The sequence below is a fragment of the Mus musculus genome, chromosome 1 (genome assembly GCF_000001635.26).
Source record: "Mus musculus strain C57BL/6J chromosome 1, GRCm38.p6 C57BL/6J".
Taxonomy (NCBI): domain Eukaryota; kingdom Metazoa; phylum Chordata; class Mammalia; order Rodentia; family Muridae; genus Mus; species Mus musculus.
Window position 1 is genome coordinate 96980020 of NC_000067.6, and position 23782 is coordinate 97003801.

A 23782-nucleotide genomic window follows, 5' to 3' on the forward strand; every position below is an offset into this window, starting at 1 on the left:
ATTGGACATAGTACTACCAGAGGATCCAGCAATACCTCTCCTGGGCATATATCCAGAAGATGCCCCAACTGGTAAGAAGGACACATGCTCCACTATGTTCATAGCAGCCTTATTTATAATAGCCAGAAGCTGGAAAGAACCCAGATGTCCCTCAACAGAGGAATGGATACAGAAAATGTGGTACATTTACACAATGGAGTACTACTCAGCTATTAAAAAGAATGAATTTATGAAATTCCTAGCCAAATGGAGGGACCTGGAGGGCATCATCCTGAGTGAGGTAACCCAATCACAAAGGAACTCTCACAATATGTACTCACTGATAAGTGGATATTAGCCTAGAAACTTAGGATACCCAAGATATAAGATATAATTTGCTAAACACATGAAACTCAAGAGAACGAAGACCAAAGTGTGGACACTTTGCCCCTTCTTAGAATAGGAAACAAAACACCCATGGAAGGAGTTACAGAGACAAAATTTAGAAGTGTGACGAAAGGATGGACCATCTAGTGATTGCCATATCCAGAGATCCATCCCATGATCAGCTTCCAAACGCTGACACCATTGCATACCCTAGCAAGATTTTATTGAAAGGACCCAGATATAGCTGTCTCTTGTGAGACTATGCCAGGGCCTAGCAAACACAGAAGTGGATGCTCACAGTCAGTTATTGAATGAACCACAGGGCCCCCAGTGGAGGAACTAGAGAAAGCACCCAAGGAACTAAAGGGAACTGCAACCCTATAGGTGGAACAACAATATGAACTAAGCAGTATCCCGGAGCTCTTGTCTCTAGCTGCATATGTATCAAAAGATGGCCTAATAGGCCATCACTGGAAAGAGAGGCCCATTGGACTTGCAAACTTTATATGCCCCAGTACAGGGGAACGCCAGGGCCAAAAAGGGGAGTTGTGGGTAGGGGAGTGTGGGGGGGGTGGGTATGGGGGACTTTTGGTATAGCATTGGAAATGTAAATGAGCTAAATACCTAATAAAAAATGGAAAAAGAATGAAATTATGAAAGTTGCTGATAAATGGATATGGCTAGAAAAAAAAAAACATCCTGAGTGAGGTAACTCAGTTCCCAAAAGACCAAATACTTTATATTTTCTCTTATATGTGGATATAAGTTCTCAAGCTTTTGATATGTGTGTTATAATACAACAAACTATAAACGTTAGGTACTACTAAGTAGTCAAGAGGATGGAGAAGATCTAATAATAGATCAGAAATACAAGATAATGTTTTGGAGATATAAGAAAGGAAATAGAATAGGAGGGTTAAATAGGAAAGGAGATGGGGAACAAAGATAAAAGCGGAAATATGGGGAGAAATTAGTACTAAATAACTCTGAAATCCTACTTGGAAACCTACTGCTCTAGAATCTTCCTGAAAGGAATCCAAATGGAGTCACAAAATACTAGAAGAGACAATGCCCCAACTAGATATCTTATGCCAGCAAGTCCCAGGGATAGATTAAATATCACCGAGTCATTTACCAAAGGCATGCCACGAATCTACCATATATCACAAGCCTTTGCCAAGGCTGTCCTCTGCAACCTGCCAGTCAGGCCCAGCTGCTAAACACGACATGCAACTTGTGTCATCAAACACAGAAAAGGTGAGTTAGTGGCTAACTAAAGACTCCTTCCCGACTGACTAATATTTATGCTGCTGGAAGGAATGCTGCATACTACCAGAGAGATCGGTGACCTTCACTATCACCAAGCTACAGACCCTGTAACCTACAACAGGTCTCTGCCTACAATTTGCATTAGGGCAAGAGAGTTACATCTTTTCTGGAAGCAGCCAAGTACTTTTTGCTTGTAATTACAATTCACTGTATAATATAGAACCTATATCTGACACTGCTAAAGTATCCATAATCTGGGAATAAATAAGTCATACTGCTGGGGAAAAACCTAATAGCATTATTCTGATTAAGGACTATAATAGCAAAATGGCTCCAATTAAGTTTCTCATTCGTTTATCTGTAGATCAGTGCCTTATTCAACACACATCAAAGAAACTTCTTCATGTAGTAGAGGTTAATTAATACCCCGTTGTGGGTATTAATTAATGGAAAATCATGGAGACTCTGGCCATGATATACTGAGTCCCACAAGCCCAAACAATAAAGCCAACAGACTAGAAACTGAAGTATCATAAGAACATAAACTAAAACAACTCTTTATTTTTGGATTATTTTATTTATCTACATTTCAAATGTTGTCCCCCTTCCTGGTCTCCCCTTCAAAAGGAACTCCTCTCACCCCTACTCTCCTTTGCCTCTAAGAGGGTACTCCCATATCACCCACCCACTCCTACTTCACAGAGACAACAAGCCTGCACAGAATCATGTGCCTCCCCTCCCATTGATGCCAAACAAGGCCATCCTCTGCTACATACATAGTTGGAGCAATGGACTGACCCATTGTATACTCTTTGCTTGGTAGTTTATTCCCTGGGAGCTCTGAGGGGAGTTGTAAACCCTTTCAGCTCCTTCAGTCTTTCCCTAGCTCTTCCACTGGGGTCCCAGGGCTCAGTCTGATGGTTGGCTCTGAGTGTCTGCATCTGTCTTTTTAATATGATTGTTAACACAAAGAATAGTGTCCCAATCCTAACCATCAAGCTATTTCTTTTTTTTTTTTCAATTTGTCTTTCCATCTTTTTTTTTAATTAGGTATTTAGCACATTTACATTTCCAATGCTATACCAAAAGTCCCCCATACCCACCCACCCCCACTCCCCTACCCACCCACTCCCCCTTTTTCGCCCTGGCGTTCCCCTGTACTGGGGCATATAAAGTTTGCGTGTCCAATGGGCCTCTCTTTCCAGTGATGGCCGACTAGGCCATCTTTTGATACATATGCAGCTAGAGTCAAGAGCTCCGGGGTACTGGTTAGTTCATAATGTTGTTCCACGTATAGGGTTGCAGATCCCTTTAGCTCCTTGGCTACTTTCTCTAGCTCCTCCATTGGGAGCCCTGTGATCCATCCATTAGCTGACTGTGAGCATCCACTTCTGTGTTTGCTAGGCCCCGGCATAGTCTCACAAGAGACAGCTATATCTGGGTCCTTTCAATAAAATCTTGCTAGTGTATGCAATGGTGTCAGTGTTTGGATGCTGATTATGGGGTGGATCCCTGGATATGGCAGTCTCTACATGGTCCATCCTTTCATCTCAGCTCCAAACTTTGTCTCTGTAACTCCTTCCATGAGTGTTTTGTTCCCAATTAGAAGGAGGGGCATAGTGTCCACACTTCAGTCTTCATTCTTCTTGAGTTGCATGTGTTTAGCAAATTGTATCTTATATCTTGGGTATCCTAGGTTTGGGGCTAATATGCACTTATCAGTGAGTACATATTGTGTGAGTTCCTTTGTGAATGTGTTACCTCACTCAGGATGATGCCCTCCAGGTCCATCCATTTGGCTAGGAATTTCATAAATTCATTCTTTTTGATAGCTGAGTAGTACTCCATTGTGTAGATGTACCACATTTTCTGTATCCATTCCTCTGTTGAGGGGCATCTGGGTTCTTTCCAGCTTCTGGCTATTATAAATAAGGCTGCTATGAACATAGTGGAGCATGTGTCCTCCTTACCCATTGGGGCATCTTCTGGATATATGCCCAGGAGAGGTATTGCTGGATCCTCCGGTAGTACTATGTCCAATTTTCTGAGGAACCGCCAGACTGATTTCCAGAGTGGTTGTACAAGGCTGCAATCCCACCAACAATGGAGGAGTGTTCCTCTTTCTCCACATCCACGCCAGCATCTGCTGTCACCTGAATTTTTGATCTTAGCCATTCTGACGGGTGTGAGGTAGAATCTCAGGGTTGTTTTGATTTTCACTTCCCTGATGATTAAGGATGTTGAACATTTTTTCAGGTGCTTCTCTGCCATTCGGTATTCCTCAGGTGAGAATTCTTTGTTCAGTTCTGAGCCCCATTTTTTAATGGGGTTATTTGATTTTCTGAAGACCACCTTCTTGAGTTCTTTATATATGTTGGATATTAGTCCCCTATCTGATTTTGGATAGGTAAAGATCCTTTCCCAATCTGTTGGTGGTCTTTTTGTCTTACTTACGGTGTCTTTTGCCTTGCAGAAACTTTGGAGTTTCATTAGGTCCCATTTGTCAATTCTCTATCTTACAGTACAAGCCATTGCTGTTCTGTTCAGGAATTTTTCCCCTGTGCCCATATCTTCAAGGCTTTTCCCCACTTTCTCCTCTATAAGTTTCAGTGTCTCTGGTTTTATGTGAAGTTCCTTGATCCACTTAGATTTGACCTTAGTACAAGGAGATAAGTATGGATCGATTCGCATTCTTCTACATGATAACAACCAGTTGTGCCAGCACCAATTGTTGAAAATGCTGTCTTTCTTCCACTGGATGGTTTTAGCTCCCTTGTCGAAGATAAAGTGACCATAGGTGTGTGGGTTCATTTCTGGGTCTTCAATTCTATTCCATTGGTCTACTTGTCTGTCTCTATACCAGTACCATGCAGTTTTTATCACAATTGCTCTGTAGTAAAGCTTTAGGTCAGGCATGGTGATTCCACCAGAGGTTCTTTTATCCTTGAGAAGACTTTTTGCTATCCTAGGTTTTTTGTTATTCCAGATGAATTTGCAAATTGCTCCTTCTAATTTGTTGAAGAATTGAGTTGGAATTTTGATGGGGATGGCATTGAATCTGTAGATTGCTTTTGGCAAGATAGCCATTTTTACAATGTTGATTCTGCCAATCCATGAGCATGGGAGATCTTTCCATCTTCTGAGATCTTCTTTAATTTCTTTCTTCAGAGATTTGAAGTTTTTATCATACAGATCTTTCACCTCCTTAGTTAGAGTCATGCCAAGATATTTTATATTGTTTGAGACTATTGAGAAGGGTGTTGTTTCCCTAATTTCTTTCTCAGCCTGTTTATTCTTTGTGTAGAGAAAGGCCAATGACTTGTTTGAGTTTATTTTATATTCAGCTACTTCACCGAAGCTGTTTATCAGGTTTAGGAGTTCTCTAGTAGAATTTTTAGGGTCACTTATATATACTATCATATCATCTGCAAAAAGTGATATTTTGACTTCCTCTTTTCCAATTTGTATCCCCTTGATCTCCTTTTGTTGTCGAATTGCTCTGGCTAATACTTCAAGTACTATGTTGAAAAGGTAGGGAGAAAGTGGGCAGCCTTGTCTAGTCCCTGATTTTAGTGGGATTGCTTCCAGCTTCTCTCCATTTACTTTGATGTTGGCTACTGGTTTGCCGTAGATTGCTTTTATCATGTTTAGGTATGGGCCTTGAATTCCTGATCTTTCCAAAACTTTTATCATGAATGGGTGTTAGATCTTGTCAAATGCTTTTTCTGCATCTAATGAGATGATCATGTGGTTTTTGTCTTTGAGTTTGTTTATATAATGGATTACATTGATGGATTTTCGTATATTAAACCATCCCTGCATCTCTGGAATAAAACCTACTTGGTCAGGATGGATGATTGCTTTAATATGTTCTTGGATTCGGTTAGCGAGAATTTTATTGAGGATTTTTGCATCGATATTCATAAGAGAAATTGGTCTGAAGTTCTCTATCTTTGTTGGGTCTTTCTGTGGTTTAGGCATCAGAGTAATAGTGGCTTCATAAAATGAGTTGGGTAGAGTACCTTCTACTTCTATTTTGTGAAGTAGTTTGTGCAGAACTGGAAATAGATCTTCTTTGAAGGTCTGATAGAACTCTGCACTAAACCTGTCTGGTCCTGGGCTTTTTTTGGCTGGGAGACTATTAATAACTTTTTCTATTTCTTTAGGTGATATGGGACTGTTTAAATGGTCCACTTGATCCTGATTCAACTTTGGTACCTGGTATCTGTCCAGAAATTTGTCCATTTCGTCTAGGTTTTCGAGTTTTCTTGAGTATAGCCTTTTGTAGAAGGATCTGATGGTGTTTTGGATTTCTTCAGGATCTGTTGTTATGTCTCCCTTTTCATTTCTGATTTTGTTAATTAGGATTTTGTCCCTGTGCCCTTTAGTGAGTCTAGCTAAGGGTTTATCTATCTTGTTGATTTTCTCAAAGAACCAACTCCTCCTTTGGTTAATTCTTTGAATAGTTCTTCTTGTTTCCACTTGGTTGATTTCACCCCTGAGTTTGATTATTTCCTGCCGTCTACTCCGCTTGGGTGAATTTGCTTCCTTTTTTTCTAGAGCTTTTAGATGTGTTGTCAAGCTGCTAATATGTGCTGTCTCCCGTTTCTTCTTGGAGGCACTCAGAGCTATGAGTTTCCCTCTTAGAAATGCTTTCATTGTGTCCCAAAGGTTTGGGTTCGTTGTGGCTTCATTTTCATTAAACTCTAAAAAGTCTTTAATTTCTTTCTTTATTCCTTCCTTGACCAAGGTATCATTGAGAAGATTGTTGTTCAGTTTCCACGTGAATGTTGGCTTTCCATTATTTATGTTGTTATTGAAGATCAGTCTTAGGCCATGGTGGTCTGATAGGATACATGGGACAATTTCAATATTTTTGTATCTGTTGAGGCCTGTTTTGTGACCAATTATATGGTCAATTTTGGAGAAGGTCCCGTGAGGTGCTGAGAAGAAAGTATATCCTTTTGTTTTAAGATAAAATGTTCTGTAGATATCTGTCAGGTCCATTTGTTTCATAACTTCTGTTAGTTTCACTGTGTCCCTGTTTAGTTTCTGTTTCCACGATCTGTCCATTGATGAAAGTGGTGGGTTGACGTCTCCCACTATTATTGTGTGAGGTGCAATATGTGCTTTGAGCTTTACTAAAGTGTCTTTAATGAATGTGGCTGCCCTTGCATTTGGAGCGTAGATATTCAGAATTGTGAGTTCCTCTTGGAGGATTTTTACCTTTGATGAGTATGAAGTGTCCCTCCTTGTCTTTTTTGATAACTTTGGGTTGGAAGTCGATTTTATCTGATATTAAAATGGCTACTCCAGCTTGTTTCTTCAGACCATTTGCTTATCAAGCTATTTCTAATGGATGACATTTTGCAAAAGGACAATAAGTTTCCTGCAAATAAAGTGAGGTGTCACTGGGTATAACAACAATGCTCCAGACCAGGTCCCATTACCTGGAATAGGTGACAAATTCAAAATGAACTCAAGGATTTTTGAGGTGTTGTTGTTGTTGTTGTTCCATTTTGCTTTGTTTTGGCATTTTTTATTCCTCATTGTTCATTTGCTTGTTTGTTTTGTTATTCACTGTTGTACTTTTTTTGGTATGGGGTTTCTTTCTTTTTTTGTTTTTCTGTTGTTTTGTTTTTGAATGAATGAATGAGAAAGATCATAATGTTAGGTAGATACAGAGGTAGAGAGGATCTGAGAGAAGCATGATGTGGGGAAGAATGTAAACAGAATACTACATGAAAAAAAACGTTAATTAAGTAAAGTGAACACTATTACATATCATACATGTAGATATTACTATTACATTGTGTTGAATCAAAACTGTATGTTTTTTCAACAAAACATAAAATTTAGTAATGTTTTTCAAAATTTAATTCTTTTTTACATATTCACTTTATGTCCTGCTCATTGTCCCTCTTCCAGTCACTCCCTCCCACAATCCCTCTCCTTCCCCATCTCATTCTCCTCTGAGCAGCTTGGCCCCACCCCTCCCTGGGTATCCCGTTTCAAACAGTAAAAATACAAATGAACACTATACATGTGCACATCACCAGAAGTTGGATACATTTTCTATGCACTATTTGTGAGTTACTCTATCTATTCAATAAATATTCTATACAATGTAAACTAAATAGTAAAGTAAGCAGTATGACTTACTCTTCCTCCGAACTGTGATTAAATGAAGGCCTAAGGTTTGGAGATCCTACTGCATAGCCCAGACCATATCCCAATACAAATGCAGCATCCGCGATACCTTGAAAAGGAACAAAGGACTAAAGAGTTTCAAAATCTAATTTCGTTTAAAAAAAATCTAAACTATCCATGATATTTGAATTTTTTTCATGATATTTTCTATTACTTTACAAAGAGAAGATGGGTAGGAAAAGAGAGGAAGAAAGGGGAGGATGAAAGAAGGAGAAAGAGAAATTTTTAAAATAATTTCTGGAATTGATTCTAACAAATCCCAAATTAGTAGGGCAGGAAGTTCATGAGAAATTCATGCAAGAGTTGATGCTGTCTTTTCTTAAAGGGATAGATTATTTTGAGATATATCAATGTTTACTTTATGTAGAACACAGTTTACACAAGACATTGGGAAAATTACTCCCCCCCCCTCTCTGTCAACAGAGAGACAGAGCAAAATGCATTTTAAACATACATGCATTTTCCATTCCCTTACATCTTTCAGTGACTTAGATTTTTCTAGTATTCCAAACCTCACAATCAGGTAGATCGATGTGATTTTGAAGTTTTGCAAGCAAATTACCAGCACTTAATACAATGGCATCACAGGGCCGACACTATTTCTGTGTCTGTTCAAACATACAGAAATCCAAGGAATATTCAAAATGGGCCATGTATAATAGAAAAAGCAAACTTGCCTAAATAGATGCCAGCCATGTATGTGGAAATGTTGTCATAAATATAGGTTACACCAAGGATATACATCGGCATTCCTGCAATTCCCTGAAGAGACTGCCCGATGATGGAAAAAATGATAATTTCTGATTTGAATGGTACTATGTTTTCTTCACAATCTGGCATTGTTCTTTCTTCTTCATCTATGCACAACTCTTTTGAAAGATAAAAGTTATATTTCACTGAATTGGATTGTACAATACATCTGCAGTTGCTACTAACACCATGATTTTTTCTTTTATTTAATATTTTTGCATTGAATGTACTAATATAATTAATGATCATATTCTTTATTTAATGATAATATTCTCAATAGAAATTGCACAGTAAAAGAAAATGTGTCAGAATACTGAAGGAATCATTCATATTATGAATGAAACTATGATTGCATGTATGTACAAGATTACATCTACACAGGTATGCTTATATGCATACACAATTACTCATATGTAATACATGTATACTCACTTTCCTATACTTTGAGTCCTGTTCTTTTGACGTTTGTCTCCACAAGAAAAGTACTTGTAATGCCCTGAATGGTCCACTATCTGAGTTTAGTTCCATATCCCTTTCATTAGCAATCTTTAAATTACATCCAGACTTTTTTGATGAAATAATTTCCTATTTTTGACTCTTGAGCTTCGGTAATATGCCATTATGGTTTGCATATGAAATACCTCTCTAAAGTCTCATGTGTTCAATTCTTATTTCCTTGTTGATATTATTTGGAGAGTTCTGAGAACTATGAGGGAGAGATACAACCTTGTCTCTGAAAGGAGTTCCTTGTCACATCTCCTTAATTATCTTCACTATGTTTTGTAGTCACCATAAGGTAAACAGAATTCCTCTGCACACTCCCAATTTTCTATCTAGCTATGGGCTCAGAGTCAATGGAGACTAGTAAATGTGGAGGTAGCACTCTGAAAGACTGAGTTAAAAAACTCATGTTTCCTATTTTTAAGTTGTATTTGACTTTTTTTTTACAGCAACAAGACAAGTACACATAGGATCATCAAAACAAGGTATTAAGTCATTAAGTTAGATAGTTGTGGGGCACACCTTTAATCCCAGTATGTGTGAGGGAGAGGCAGGAGGATCTCTGAGCTGAGGCCAGCCTGACTGACACAGTGAGTTCTAGAATAGCCAAGGCTATAAGAGCAGCCAGGGCTATAAAAGAAACCCTGTATCAACAAACAAATAAACAGAGATCACCAACACCATCATAGTGACTGTGTGATAATACACCAATTAGATTTTTAAATCCTCTGGGTCACAGGTTACTTCTCATTATTCTTAATACTTGTTAGGTTGGTGGAGCTAAGCAGGTGACACTAAATCATATATATTATGAGCATATTGGGTGAAGTTTAACATACTCTCTTGAAATATTGTAGAAAACTATAAAAGGGAATACTACATTTATTACACTAATGAAACCTTATTTGGCTTAGTTTCTGTATAATAATACACAATGTTAAGGCAAATCAGAAATTGTCTCTAAAATTGTGATTTTCTTTAAACCGGTCATTTTTCCTCCTTTTAATAATGCATGATGAATGCTATTGGTTTCTTTATGCCATTTTCAAATATGTATGTGATGCATTCTGATCAGTTTCATCCCTTACTCTTTCTGTCTGCCTCACCCTTACACTGATTGGCTTCCTCTTTTGAATTAGACACTCAATCTACCTTCTTTTCTTGTTTTTCTTTTTGTTTTTGTTTTTGTTGTGTTGTTGTTGTTGTTGTTGTTGTTGTTGTTGTTGTTGTTGTTCTTCTTCTTCTTCTTCTTCTTCTTCTTCTTCTTCTTCTTCTTCTTCTTCTTCTTCTTCTTCTTCTTCTTCTCTTCCTCCTCCTCCTCCTCATTGTTTGTGTTCTTATCCTTCATCTTGTTCTCCTCCTCCTCCTCCTCCTCCTCCTCCTCCTCCTCCTCCTCCTCCTTCTTCTTCTTCTTCTTCTTCTTCTTCTTCTCTTCCTCCTCCTCCTCATTGCTTGTGTTCTTATCCTTCATCTTGTTCTCCTCCTCCTCCTCCTCCTCCTCCTCCTCCTCCTCCTCCTCCTCCTTCTTCTTCTTCTTCACCTCTTCAATTACTCCATGAGTTCTGTTTCAGTTGTTTACTGGATGAAGGTTGATGGGTTATTTGCAGAAGCATGGGCACCTTGTTAGGCACCCCACTGCTGAACTCTACATTAGCAAAATCTAGTTACATATAAATATATAGGAATGCATGGGGAAATGTGCTTTCCTTTCCCTTTCTTGATAATATGTTTGTAGATTATCTTGAATAATTTATGTGCAGATATTTATAGCTTCTTTGAGTTAAAGATTATGATGGGTGCTTCTTTGCTAAATTCAGTATTTCACACTGCCTCCCAAACCCTCCACCCCACCTAGCTCTTTCATTCTTCTGCAGTGTTCCCTGGACCTTGGAGAGCCTATCCATAGCTAAGCATACCACAACTATAACTCATGCTTACTTCTTTTTCTTTCTTGAATATTTTCTTTATTTACATTTCAAATGTTATCCCCTTTCCTGGTTTCCATCCTTCCCAGAAACACCCTATCACATCTTCTCTCCCCCTGCTTCTATGAGGGTTTTCCTCTACTCAGCCACCCACCCACTCCCACCTCCCTGTCCTCCATTCCCCTACACTGGAGCATTTATTAAGCCTTCATAGGACCAAGGACTTCTCCTTTCATTGATGCATGACAAGACCATCCTCTGCTACATATGCAGCTGGAGCCATGTGTACTCCTTTATTGATGGCTTAGTCCCTGGGAGCTCAGGGGGGGGGTGGTGGTGGTGGTGGTGGTGGTGGTGGTCTGGTTGGCTTATATTGTTGTTCTTCCTATGGGGTTACAAACCCCTTCAATTCCTTAAGTCCCTTCTCTAACTCCTCTATTAGGGACTCTACACTCAGTCCAATGGTTGGCTGAGAACATCTGCCTCTGTTTTTGTAAGGCATGCTAACTTTTTATTTTCCCAATAATTCTAGCCAGTGTCTTTTAGTGTGTGACCTAAATAATCCTACAAAATCTTATGAGACCAATCCAGTTTCCTAACTTGGTGGCCCCTCCTTTATGTTCCTCTGTAATTAATATCAGCACTTCTGTATGTCTTTTCTCTCTTTCACAGCAAACAAGCTATCATGCAATGTATAACCAAAATCAGATTATCTCTTTACACAGTCTCTAGGTATAATTTTAGAGCTGAAAGGAAACATATGGAGTTAAATACCCAATCTGACTTCATGATAAAACTGGGGATGCTTTCACTATGTTTATAATTATATAATACACCCTAAGCCTATTTACTTCTGCCTCGTTCTCGAAAGTTGAGCTTAGTAGTATACATACTCCTAAGGATCACATTTCTCAGCTTTCTATTGAATGTTATCTGAAAACAAATGGATCCCATTGCTGTAATGAATCTATTCTTTTTTAAGTTTAAGAATAAAAAATGATTCTGTTACAGAAACTGAAGTTTAGAAATAACATAATAGCATACATAGCAAGCCCCAAAAGAGAAACTATCAGGGTGTAGAAAGTATTCACTAATACAAACAATGATTAGAATTCTAAATTCACAACAAGTAAGTTCTTGTAACAGTAAATATCATGGCTTCCATTAGTGAGTTGCTGGAAATAATTCTGTTGCAACATTTTGCATAAAATCATGTTGAAGTTCACCAAATAAACAAGTGTAGATAATCAAGCAACACGAAATCATGTATGGAAACAAGATTTCAACAGGTGAGAAAAGGAGAAATGACCACAATCATGACTGCTATTGCTATTCTTTAAGGACGAAAAGGACTTGGAGCTTGGGTGGCTCAGCAACCCAGAACTCTGGGTGTTCTTCTAGAGAACCTAGTGTCTGTTTCCAGCACCTAAAATGGCAGCTCACAACCATCTGAACCCTCCAGGTCCAGGTTCTGACAGTTTCGCTGACCTTGTTAGATATCAGCATGCACATGGAGTACATACATACCACATGGAAAACATTCAAACAGATAAAACAACATTAATATGTAACAATAGTAGTAATAGAACATAAATATTAGAGTGACAAAGTTGGGTACTGTAAAGAATTGTGGGAGGGAACAACATGGGAGGTTGGGAGGATGAGATATGGGAGGGATTGGAAGGTGGAAAAGGAAAGGGGTAAAAATTAAATTAATTTTAATTATAAAAAACAAAAAAAATTAAGAGGCATTTGAAATTCTAAAATGGAACGAGAATAATTTGATTATGTTTAATCATTAGTGAGAACAGATAGAGAAGGGGACCCTGCAGACAGCAAGCAGTAGAAGGGGATGAGAAATGGAATGAAGGATGAGGTAGGAGCACACAGAAGGATCACTAGAGGACAGCTCCTTCATTTTAACTGGAGTAAAAAATGAAGAATACTGATAGACAACTGTAGGCCAAAGTAAAACTTCAGTTTTAAAAAATTAAGGCAATTTTCATCTGTGACATAATTTTTCACCCAACACAGGACATCTTAGGAGTTCAGTAAGAAAGATTAAAATATTTTCAAAGGATAGAATAGAATTTGCACTGTGATAACTTTCAGGTAAATAGATCCATTTGTAAAGAAACACTTCCAACTGGGAGGCAGCAGATTCATCATAGCACATAGCACAGCAGACACCTGGCATAGTGAAAGGGGCAGGTCCCAAGGTTTCCAAGCAGGAGATTAAAGGACAATGAGATAAAATATCTGAGGGCACTCACTAGATGAGGTTTGAAAGACATGTCATGCTGGCAGACAGAAAACAATCTGCAAATGAAGGAAAGTAGCAACTAGGAAAATCAGGCAAAGCTGGTTGTCTTAGTTAGGGTTTTACTGCTGTGAACAGACACCATGACCAAGGCGAGTCTTATAAAAACATTTAACTGGGGCTGGCTTACAGGTTCAGAGGTTCAGTCCATTATCATCAAGGTGGGAACATGGCAGTATCCAGGCAGGAATGGCACAGGAGGAGCTGAGAGTCCTATGTCTTCATCCAAAGGCTGCTAGTGGAAGACCGACTTCCAGGCAACTAGGGTGAGGATCTTATACCCACACCCACAGTGACACACATTCCAACCAGGTCACACCTATTTCAACAAGGCCACACCTTCAGATGGTGACACTCCCTGGTCCAAGGATATACAAACCATCACACTGGTTTTCATTATCCACTGGTCCTAATGATAGAAAAGAAGTTTGCCTTCATTCTGAGTAAGTACAAACCACTGACTGTTGGTTATCATCAAAACCTAAATTCAATAAAAGCTCAGTAATGGGAGCTTTCTCCTCTGCTGAGAATGTGGTCAGTATGAGAGTGGTACGGATGGTCACTTTATATAAAGTTCTAGAAAAAAAAGTAGTGACACTACAGGATGAGTATTTTCATGAATTCGTCAAGAGATTTTGCTTTGAAATTTTCATGATGTGGTGAAATATCAGGTCTGCCTGTTTGTTGGGGAACACATGTTCTACATGTGTCTTGAATACGGATCTGCCATCATTGTAGATAACAGTTGGAATCATGGAACATGTAAAATAAAAAGTAGAGATTTATGAACTATACCATGAAACTTCTGAGAACACATAGCAGAAGATAAGCCTAGTGTCTAATCAACAAAGCACAAAAAGTAAAGACCAGAAAAATAAAATCAGGAGCAGGAGACATCATCACTGTAAGAGAAGTTCTCTCTCTCTCTCTCTCTCTCTCTCTCTCTCTCTTCTCTCCTCTCACTCTGTATGTGTGTGTATGTATAAACAAATATTAGTCAAAGGGGTTAGTGAAGATATAAACTGTCAAAATAAATCATTTTCAAGAAAGAAGTAACTGGTAGGGGAGCAGGGCAGGGGGAGGGTATAGGGGATAGCATTTGAAATGTAAATGAAGAAAATATCTAATAAAAATTTTTAAGAAAAGAAAGAACCGAGTACTTTTCAAGAAATGATTACGTCTGCTTCTCAGCCATTAGACACCTAGAAACTATTCTAAATGGTGAGCAGTGGACTCCTAATCCCAAGTTAAACAATACATGCAAAAATGTAGATGACATAAACAAGATTCCAAAGGAAAAACACCAGTTTCTACTGTTATAACATCTTCCCAGCACTGATAACAAATTTTTAAAAGTTTATTTTTATTTTTTGTAAATTTTTTGTGTGTGCATATGTGTGTGTGTGTGTAAGTCAATGCCTGTAGAAGCCAATAGATTGTATAAGAGCTATAATTAAGTGTGGTTTCTAGCTGCCTGATGTACATGCATGGAAACAAATTCAGCATCATTTCTTCCTTGAGAGATAAATCAGAGAGCTACAGAAAATAGTCAATAAGCACCGTTACATGAGAATACACAGACATCATGAATTATTTCATATGATTTGAATCAATGATTTAAAAAAATAATCTAGTATATGATAGAATATTTGGAAAATCTCACCTTCACTATCTTCCACTGGACGTACAATTTCATATTTCAAGTATGGAACGGCAAATAAGATTGATGCGAGCCCTACTAGAAGGGCAGCTGCTGCCAACCATTTTGACCGGCTCCCTTTACCTCCATAGTGCGCTACAAGTATTGCTACCAATAAAGATGCCAGATCATAAGAGATGGTCAATATAACTTTCTCTGCCCTTGACAGATAAAAATCCTTCTCAAAATTTCCAGTACTCACACGAGTGAGACCAGATATAGTACCTAAAAAAGTCAAAGAAAAGAAAAAGGGCAATAAACACATTTTAACCGACAAGCTAGATAACCATCATAATCAAAGAAATCTTTAATTTATCCTGATTTATAATATTATGAATGAGTAAAACCTATAAATTAATTTTACTACCCATGAATATTTTCACTCGAATTTTAGAAGCTACTTGTGACTTCCTCTATTAGTTTATTAAAGATAAATTATTTTTTATTAACTCATCACTGTTTTTAAGCATACTGTGTATCAATTTATCAAGAATTAAAAGAACACAAATGGATGTTTTATCTAGTTTCTAAAATTGAAGCCATAAAAAATAAAAACCTGGAACCCAGCTTGTATTTCTAAATATAATGTTGTTCCAGAGCTAGAATTCTGTGCTTGAAGTTTAGCATTTCTGAGCAATTTTAATCTTTTTGAAAAACAATGTACACATTCAATATAATTTTTTTCATTTTCTTGAACATTAAATAAATGATAGCCTGCTATGTATAGAAATATCCATTGCTAGGAATGTCCCATAGCTCATATTCTGAGCTTGAAGTTTAACCTATCTGAACATTTTCAATTTCTTAAAACATATATTTTCAAATTGTTCTCTTCTTGTAAATTGCTTCATGTTTCTTAAGCACTAAGTAAATGATTGTATAATGTGTATACAACTGTCATCCAGCATGTAAAGAATAAAATTGTAATAAGCAAAACATAAATAATTTGATATAGAGGATAGCTAAAAAATAATGCATTTCTTGGATTAAAACAAAAAGTTTTGAGTTAAAACATGTGTCTGCAAGGACAGCTGGATCACAATCGCAAAGGTGCTGTTGGCAGGCCACGTCAAAAACGCCTTCATTTTCAGGGACCTAGGAGTCCGTATTTTCCCTAAACTTCCTAAATCTGTGAGAACCAACTGATTCGCTGCTTGCTTACTGACTCAGGGCCAGACCCAGGAGCACAGTGCTGCTGAAATATTCATGACTGATACTGATCGAGTATCTATTCCCTACTTGACCTCCAAGAACCTCAAGTGTGGGTCCTGCTGCCAAAATCACCATCCAAATGGGAAAACCACAGAAGATTCTGCCTACACATTTGATACCTATTGCCCCAGCCTCTCACTGTTAGGTATAGCTAAGTGTTAGAGCCAACAGGAAGCTGTTCGGTAAATGTAGTTTCCAAGTTAACCAGAGAAATTTCAAATAAAAGTAAGCTCAGAAGTGGATTGAAACTATTTAGTGAATATAGTCCAAAAAGGTGAGTTTTTTATATTAATAAAAGTTATTGATAAAAATATGTATTTAAAATAATAGAGGAGGAAAAATAGGAAGGAGGAAGGAGACGCATGTATAAAAACAACATTGTCTCTCCTTCTTGTGATGTGGACTACTTCAAATCTCACCAAACCCTCAATTCACAGATGAGAAAACAAGATCCTGACTGAAAATTACTTTGCCAGAGTGTTTTCAAAATTGTGAGCAGAAACCACTGTGATCTCATGATGGCGATGCTGTTTTCAACTGTATTTTAATACTGAAAAGATTCAACCCAGAATTTAAGTTGGTCAACAAATAGCATGAGCTAACTTAATGCCACCTTCCCATCCGCTCTCTATTGGAGGCCAGATGCTGATACCCACAGTGTGGAGTGTACCCTGCCAGGCAGGTGGCTAAAGACCTTAAATAACAAGAAAGAATTATGTTCTCTGACTTTTATTCCGCTCATGCTTGGAAAATAAGCCAAGGGTCATATACCCTCTCTTTTCCCACCATGTCAACCTCAAGACTACCTAATGATTCGACTTACCAGAGCAATCCTGATCCTCCAACTTACCTTGAGATAGGGATAATATACAGAACGAGATCAGGAAATAGTTAATGTTGTTGAAACGCTGCAAAGAAGGGAAAACCAGAGGCCCCAAGCCGAACGGCCCCTCCAAGGAAGCATCTTGCATTGTATCTGATAACTGCGATGAGTCTTCAGAGACAGGATTTTGGAGACTTGCAATATGTAACATGGCAGCTGAAAGTTTTGTCTGAAAATGGACTTCTCTAACGTCATTCAACTTCTCCACCGGAGCCTCCCCAGTGATGTCCACTGGAGGCTCCACAGTATTGTCCACCGGGGCTTGCACAGTATTGTTCACCCAGGCCTTCACAGTGCTGTTGAGCGTTTGTTCCGGATTCTGGTCCATGTCTTATCTTTTTCAGAAGCAGGTCCCTGCAGGTGTGTTTCAAGATACCTGTGTACTCCCTGGACTCAGATGACTGATGCTGTCGCTGCCACTCTAACCTTTGCAGGGAACGTTACTTCTAGTGAAGGAAGCCAACGTCCCTTCAGAAGGGTTGAGTGACGCGGCCGAAGTTCCAAGGCTAGATTCCATCTTCTCTGCGTCACAGAGAAGAAAAGAAGAGGAGAGAGGAGGTGAATATATTCAAACCTGATGTTGAACAATATGCTCAAATAACTAATAAAAATATTTGTAAAAGGAAAAGGGACAAATAAACAAATAAGCAAAGGACCTCAGAAGCAACCGCAGTATCTCAAGGTTTCCTTCAGTGTGGTAACTAGATAATCTCACTTGATGCAAATTTCTTAAAGTAGTAAAATAATAAATAACGAATTAATAAGGGAGGGGGAGGGAAAGAAAGGGTAAGAAAGGAAAGAGAAAGAAAGAAAAAGAAAGAAAGAAAAGAAGAAAGAAAAATCAGAAAACATGAGAAGATATATCCACTGTGACGGTCTTTAAAATTCATAGCATTCAGCCTGGTCTACAGAGTGAGTTCTAGGACAGCCAGGGCTACACAGAGAAACCCTGTCTCACAAAACAAAACAAAACAAAACAAAACAAAACAAAACAAAACAAAACAAAAGAAACAAAAAACAAAAATAAAATTCATAGCCTCTATTCTCTTGATTGTGTATATGTTTATCCATGTATGTGCTTATATGTATGTGCATTTAAGTATATGACAGAGGAATCAGCCTCCAATATATCTAGATTTGCTTCAGTGTGATGTATCTATAACTGGATAATAATGTGTGAAGGTACTAAATAAAGTTATAAATAGGAGAGATAAAGAAAAAAGTTTGTGTGTATGTATATGTGTGTGTGTTTGTCAGTTTGACTATTGTATTATTGTGGATCATAGAATTCTGCAAAAATTAGTGTTTGAGAATTTGACTTTAAGAGATCAATGTTTACTTGTGGTCACAATTGATAGGGAAACCTTTATTTGACTTATGAGTACATTTGGCATGTTGCAAGGTCTGTCAAAGTTTGTAGAACTTCCTTTATGATTTAGATGTGCCAAAAGGTACTGTATTTGCTTTTTATAAATCATTATAAATTAAAAAGATGGTTAAAAAAAAGTTTACCTCCACCCATGTGCCATATTATTACACCTTTACACTAAATCTAAAGAAAGTAAGTTTAGAAATTTTAAGTACAAGTCATGGGCTGTTACTTTTATTATTCATGTTTTCTTTTTGGGAAAGGATTTTATTCATTTTCAATAGTCTTAGCTAGTATTCAACTTCCAATACTTGTACTCTGGTTATTATATACAACATAAAAATATTTTATGCCTGTTGGGTTGAATAACATTGATTAAGATTCCTTAATTGTCTTTTAAGATAATACATTTTACAGCAAATTCTTAATGTTTAAATTTGATTTAAAACTCTTGATTAGGGATGTCTGATTCAAAAACTATTTATAGTCATGGGTTAATTGTGAGCAATTTGGGAATCAGAGGATCTATACTGAAACAAAGCCTTGCTTTGCATGACAAATTTTTTCAATGTCACTTTGAGTGAAGAAACATATATTAACTGTCTTATATGCAAAGAAGTAGTCTTTTCTCATATTCCTAAGAAGGTTATTGAGGAAGGCCTTAAGTAAACCACCAACTCCATTTGGTCCTAGTATTGTACAATATGTCACTGCCTTTCCATTAGATTTGCTGTACATGATACCACTGGCTGATGCTACGCAATGGGCTAAAACTGTTTTCTCAAAAATCTCATTTCTCAATGTTGTCAAGGGGATCCTGCTTCTCTCTATTTCTCTCAGTCTTTCCATAAAAAATAACCTTTTGATACCACCCTTTTCTCTCAATGGAAAAACATTTGTATTCTAATAGTCAACTATAGAATTAGTTATTTCTGGGAAATGGAAATAAAATAAATTATAATACCCTCTAACTATCATGTTATTTTAAAAATAATCTTAATGGAACATAGGACACTTGGTAAGCCATAAGTACCAATATGGGCATTAGGAATTTATAATGTGGAAAATTGTAACTACCCTTGAAATTTTAAATATCCTGATTCCGTACTATCTGATGCGGCTCACACTACTTCAAGTTGAAGACTATTCCTACAAACCCCAAGGAAAGTGGCCTTTGTGGCTATAAAGATCATCTCATTCCTTTCTCTCTCCCCTGCTCTCCACATACTGGATCCCACTTTACTGCATGTTCCTTGCCATCCTCTCTCCCACCCAGGTCCCTCTTTCCATCCACCTCTGATGTCTATTTAACTTCCTCTATGGCATACAATTCAAGCATCCTACCTTGGGCACTCCTTGCTATTTAGCTTCCTTGGGTCTGGGGATTGTAGCATAGTTATCCTGGATTTTATGGCTAATACCCATGTATAAATTAGTACATACCATGCATGTCCTTTGATGTTTGGTTTACTTCACTCAGGATGATATTTTTTTTTTTATTTCCATCCATTTGCCTGCAAAATTCATGATGCCCTGCTTTTTTAATAGCTGACTATTAATCCATTGTGTAAATGAATCACTTTTTCTGTATCCATTCTTCAACTGAGGGACATCTGTATTGTTTCCAATTTCTGATAATATGAATAAAGCTGATATTAACATAGTTAAGCAAATGTACTTGTGGTATGGTAAGGAATCTTTTGGTATATGCAAAGAAGTATTGCTGGGTCTTGAATTAGGACTATTTCCAATTTTCTGATAAACCATCAAATTGATTTCCAGAATGGATGTACAAGTTTTCACTCTCATCAGCAGTAGAGGAGTGTTCCTCTTACTCCACATCCTTGCCAGCATCTGCTGTCACTTGAATTTTTAATCTTAGCCATTCTTATGAGTATGAGGTAGAATCTCAGAGTTGTTTTAATAATTTGTACTTCCATGATGAATAAAGGCATTGAACATTTTAGTGTTTCTCAGCCATTAGAGATTCTATTATTGAAAAATTTCTGTTTAGCTCTGTACTTCATTATTTAATATGGTGTTTGGATTGTTATTGTCTAACTTCTTGACTTCTTTATATATTTTGGGTATTAGCACTTTGTCAGATGTAGGGTTGGAGGTTTTGTCCTACTGACAGTGTTCTTTGCCTTACACAAGTTTCATGAGGCTCTATTTATTAATTTCTGATCTTAGTGCTTGAGCTATTTTGTTTTCTGGATTTTCAAATACACCTTTTGCTGTGGCTCAGTAACTTGTATTCACATTACTGGACTTCTCATGTGTGTTCACAATTATGGGAAAAATAAATAAGATTTCAGACTGCTCCTTTCATCGTGTCTCCCAAGGAAAGAGCTGGGTTTTGACAGTGATGTTGGAGAAAAGATAGATGGCATTCTGAATACTGTCCTGTGCGTAACTATCATTGGGTAGTTTTCACTCATTTTGAGGAAGTAAGGTTTCTCCTTCATTTACAATCACTTCAGTAAAACTGCACCCATGGATTTGTTTTTGTTGTTGTTGTTGTTTGTTTGTTTTGTTTTGTTTTTGTTTTTGTTTTTTGGATTTTGGTTTTAACTTCACTTCTCTGTATTCCATCTCCAATGCATTCAGATCAATTTAGTACCATTAAAGTTCAGTATTTCATAGCAGGAGTCTATGCTAAGATAGCAACAGAATTTGGAGAAACAGAGTAGAGGGCAAATCAAAATTAAAATTTATACAGTACACGAAGTACTGTGATAAATATAAGTTCTAACAGAATGACTATATGTTTGCTGACAAAGTTGACTATCCACAAGTAGAGGGAGTTTCAGGAAACCCAGATCATGTCAGCCTGCCTTTTTAGAAAATTTTGTTTTGTTTTGTTTTGTTTTGTTTTGTTTTGTTTTGATTTTAAATCTCTTTGGAAGACCTAGAGTATATTATGTAAGCAATTGTAATTACTTATCATAAGCTGAAATAAAAATTTTGAATGGTTAATGGAACAACAAATTAAAAGAGATGATTGCCAGCTACAGACCAGTTCTCTGTCCCATGAAGTGACATATTATCTTCTGTTATCCTTTTCATACTTTAGCTCTTCTGTTTGTGTCTTTTGGGGGGGTGCAGCAAAGTTTTTTTATGTTATTTAAGAGAGTATGTCTCTCTAGGCCCTTCCATTATTATGGTGATCTGGGATGGAAACTTTGAGAGAGATGCTCAGTGTTGGGAGCCAAGTTGGGACAGGGATTCCTTAGCAACTGAGGTCCTCTCTCTTGTTCTCAACGTTCTTGCTGGGTTTGGTGGTCGAGGGTTTCTTACTCTTTGGATGCCATATAGGCCATGATGTCTACCACCCTGTTGATGTAACCATATTCATTGTCATATCTGGAAATAAGCCTTACAAAGATGTCCTTGAGAGAAATGCCAGACACAGCATCAAAAGTGGGAATGATAATTACTATTTAAGTTATAGGAGACAGCCCGATTCTCAGTGTAACCCAGGATGCAAATTTAATGGGCCCACAGATGCTTGCTGCACCACCTTCTTGATGTCATTATACTTGGCAGGTTTCTCCAGACGGCATGACAGATTCATGATGGATACATTAGCAGTAGGAAAACAGAAGGCTATGCCAGGGAGCTTCCCCTTCATGTGTCATATGAACTTGCCCACAGACTTGTCAGCACCAATGGATGTTCTGGGCAGTCCCATGGCCATCATACCACAGCCTTCCAGAGGGGCCAGCCATAGTCTTCTGTGTGGCAGTGATGTCATGATCTGTGGTCATGAGTCCTTTCAAAATGCCAAAGTTGTCATGGATGACCTTGGCCAAGAGTGCTAAGTAGTTGGTGGTCTAGGAAATATTACTAAAAATCTTGAGTGAGTCATCATACTTCTTGTGCATCACAAACATAGGGGCATCAGAAGAAATAACAGTGATGATGATCCTTTTGGCCACACCCTTCAAGTGGGCCCTGGCCTTCTCCATGGTGGTAAAGATGCCAGTAGACTCCACAACATACTAAGTATCAGCATTACCCCATTTGATGCTAGCGGGATCTCATTCCTGGAAGATGGTGCCGGGCTTTCCCATTGATGATAAGCTTCCTATTCTCAGCCTTGACTGTGCCATTAAGTTTGACACAGGTAGAGTCATATTGGAACACATAGACCATATATTTGAAGCCAGTGAAGGGGTCATTGATTTCAACAATCTCCACTTTTCCAGATAAGAAGGTGCCAATATGGCCAAATTCATTCACTCTGACTTTCACCACTGTGTATAAGGAGATATGGCTGTCTCTGGAACAGGGAGGAGCAGAGAACCCAGTTCATGTGCTAACATGAACTAGTATAGTAGTATACTTTTTCACCTGGCAAGGCTTATACAATGTAAATGCGGGAAGACAAAAGGATATACCTTTTATTCCTCTGTAATTTGAATGTGTTTCTTGGAGAGTGACATGATAGGGTGGTTTTCTTTTCTTTGTTGGGGGGGATACACTGAGAAGATAATAGAGTTAATGTAATGGTGGGCACATTTAACAAGCAGGGACTACAAACACATAAATAGGTTATTGTATGGCATTGCCATTTCAGATTATATATATTTTTAAATCATAGAGTTAGTTCTTATAAGAGCATGTTGTTACAAGCAGAGCAAAACTGAGTCATTCTACTCTTAGGCTTCCTATTTCAAATGTTGTCTGTCTGTCTTCGATGCACTTTCATACTGTGCCATAGGCAACAGTTCCAAACAGAACCACCTGTGGATGAACTCTCAGCACCCAAAACTTTGAGTAAAAACCTCATTGTTTTTAGATATTCAGCCTAAAGAATTTTGCAAAAATAGTAGAAAACAGACTAATAAAACCTCCATTTCTTCTTTTCAGTTCCTCTGAAATAGCTACATCCTGCAAGGTTTACACAATGCAGACATGGGAAGAAGAAAGAAACCAGGGTATACATTTTATTCCTCTGTTATTTGAATGTGTTTCTAAGAGAGTGACATGAGAGGTTTTTTGTTTTGGGTTTTTTTTTTTCAATAGATTGAATATGTCTCTTTTCTTTTTAATTATCAAGAACATTGTTTTCTCCCTTTTCTTTCAGAATATATAGTCAGTTCCCTACGTTGTTAGGTTCTTAAGTCCCTCACTATTCTTGTTTAATTTCTCAGTCTTTCCATCGATGTATTAAACCAACTCCTGGATTTAAACAATTTGTTAAAGGGTTGTTTTTAATTTCTATCAGCCTTTTAGAGCCTCATAGTGTACAATGCACATGCATACATATATG

General features: G+C 37.7%; 1 long non-coding RNA gene and 1 pseudogene across 1 annotated transcript in view; both read right to left on the reverse strand.

The window, feature by feature from the left end:
- The window catches only part of Slco6b1 (solute carrier organic anion transporter family, member 6b1), a 91385-nt gene extending 73844 nt beyond the window's left edge, over positions 1 to 17541 (reverse strand). The window contains exons 1-4 of the long non-coding RNA NR_120500.1: positions 17103 to 17541; positions 15005 to 15265; positions 8523 to 8714; positions 7798 to 7894 (exon numbers count right to left, since the gene is read on the reverse strand). This is a non-coding gene — a long non-coding RNA (solute carrier organic anion transporter family, member 6b1). The remainder of the gene's footprint in view (positions 1 to 7797; positions 7895 to 8522; positions 8715 to 15004; positions 15266 to 17102) is intronic.
- On the reverse strand, positions 21605 to 22775 carry Gm9499 (predicted gene 9499; annotated as a pseudogene).